The sequence below is a fragment of the Formica exsecta genome, unplaced genomic scaffold, assembly GCF_003651465.1.
Source record: "Formica exsecta isolate Colony F162 unplaced genomic scaffold, ASM365146v1 scaffold47, whole genome shotgun sequence".
NCBI classification, from domain to species: Eukaryota; Metazoa; Arthropoda; class Insecta; order Hymenoptera; family Formicidae; genus Formica; species Formica exsecta.
The window spans coordinates 1,371,293-1,373,999 of NW_021851936.1; positions in this window are offsets into that span (position 1 = coordinate 1,371,293).

Genomic DNA, 2,707 nt, shown 5'->3' on the forward strand with positions numbered 1-2,707 from the left:
AAAGATTGTCGGAAGATTGTGAAGATGGTCGAAATCGTTACCAAGTGTGCCGACAATGTGGAATACGTGGACTTTGGAAATAGGAATAGGGAATATATAGTGAATAAAACTGATATTGAACGGTCGTTGAAGTAGATCATAGATGTATATCCACAGAAGATAGTCCTACGGAAATATTGGAATAGGATATAGAATAAAATTAGCGTTGAAAGAGGATAGTTGAACTACATCGTAAAAGTGGATCGAATCGATAATGCAGAGTGAAAATAAAATTATGATTAATATAAAAGATTGTTAAAATTTTTTATAAATGCTGTAAAAGTTGTCGTTGCTATTAAAAGTATCAAGATAATTCATTGAGAATCTAAAATAAGAGTTTATTAAATATATTAAAAATCTCTAATTATCACAATGATTCTTGCACCATCAAAGACGTCGAAAGGGTTAACTGTTTAAGGCGTGTTTTAGATTCGCGAATATTTTACACGGTTGACGTTATATACCAGCTAGCCCGAAAGTCGCGAATCCCGAAAACTGTGGTAAAACGAATTCGAAAATTGCATTTGAAAGTTGTCGAAGGTTCCGTCAAGTCTCGCCAAGCGCATTCGAGGTTGAAGTTCGGCCTGTAGCTTGTTTGTTTGCGACAGTGGGGAACAGACCGAAGTTAGAAAGAGGAACAGCAAGGAATCGGTACGAAGGGAGGAGGGAGGACGAAAAGAGGAATAGGAAAGAGAGAAGGAGAAAAGCCCTTCTAACCGATGCAAAAACGCCGGGAATCGTCGCAAAAGTTAAACAAACGACAGTGGCAGTCGCCCGTTTCCGCTCCACGCTCGTCGAGGAAACTTTCTTTCAAACTGCTTTTTTACCGCGCTCACATTGCGGCATAATCGTTCCAATTCGACATTATCGCCGAGGAGGGTTGGACGAGATGTTTCGCTCAACCCTTTCAATGCTCTTGCAAAAGTAGATTAATTCTTAAAATTAGATAAAAAACGAATCAAATGCTATTATCTGGCGATTACGTTTAATTATCTTACGATAAGTTTAATTGAGAAGTTTATTTCCACGGTAAATCTATTTTGCTTACGTTCCAAAAAGCTTGATTTATTTTGAGCGTAGTCGTCGTTCATATTATTTTAAAGAATAATAAAAGGATCAATAATGATATATACATATATAATTGTGAATGCTTAAAATCCTGCAAAAATTGTTTTGATAATACCTTTATTTATATCTCTGTCGGAAATATTCAATATTATTGGATCTTTAATATTGTTTCACGTCATATAAATAGTTCATAAAAATAGCAAATAATTTTAGTATTATTAATTGTTTGCTTTGACTTATATATGTATATGCTATTTTTTACAATGGTTTGGTAGCTCAATCTTAAGCTATCTAGCCCTTCGTAACTTTTTAATAGTAGGAGCAAAAAAATTATATACTTTCGAAAACAAAAGGAAAATAGCAAAAAAGTATCAAATTAATTTCATATATAATTTATTATGTTCTAATAATTTGGCTTAGATAGCTTAATATACCTGAGCCACCGCACGCGCGCGAATGATAAGGTGATCGTGTGTGTATAAAAAATAATACACGCCGCAAAAGCAAAACACTGCCGAATATTGTATTATTATTCGTTGTCGGCGTAAAATATTTAACGTATTATATAATAGGTATGAAATATTTTTTTTTTTTAATTGTAAGTTAACTATTAATATTGATTGATTTATCATTTTCATTACTTTAATTCTGGGTCGGCAATTTGTGTATTATTTCGCGTTTTCAATTCAAAATTGATAGGGAAAATATATTTTAATTGCCGAAAAATTCAAAAAATGCAAGGTTAAATATATTTGATTCTAAACATCTTTAGAAATGATCATCGCTCGTGAATATCATTGTGAAACAACAATTTAAAATTTGCATTTGATTACTATCTCAAACGATCATATTGCGAGAAATAGCTGTATTGATAGATAATCGTCGTCTCGACACAATTTACATTTTAATCATCAATCGTTAATTAATCGCGCAGACTAATTTCTAATTGCTCGTACAGAATAATCGCCGCTGCCTGCTTGTTCGGAGGATTTTGACCTGCGTGAAGTTAGCACCCCATTTCTAAAATTTTAAAATTCTAAAGGTTGTTCCAGGTTGTTCTAGACTTGTTCTAAATTGTTCCAAAACATCAAATTTATATTATAAAAATTTTCGCGTTTTCGCGAAAAATACAATTTTTTGACCTGGCACCCCATTTTTCAAAAATCGAACTTTTCAAGATTGTTCCATGTTGTTCTAGTTGTTCTAAACATTGTTCCAAAGTATTAGTTTGATCGGTTAAAAACTTTAAAAGATATTGAAAAAACAAGAATTTAAGAAAAAAACATTTTTGGCCATTTTCTCATAAACAAAACAACTTACATAATTGTCGGTTTAGAACATATTTATAACCGCGTAGAACAACTCAGAACAAAATTTTCAAGACCAGAACAACAACATAAAGCCTACTTTACTCTTCATCGAAAAATTTTATTTTTCGATTTTCTTGGGTAAAAACTTTGTTCCAGGTTTCCCGATTTAAAACTATCGTATTCTCGACTAGAACAACCGAGAACAAAATTTTTAAGACCAGAACAACAATATAAGGCCCACTTTACTCTCCATCGAAAAATTTTATTTTTCGATTTTCTTGGGTAAAAAC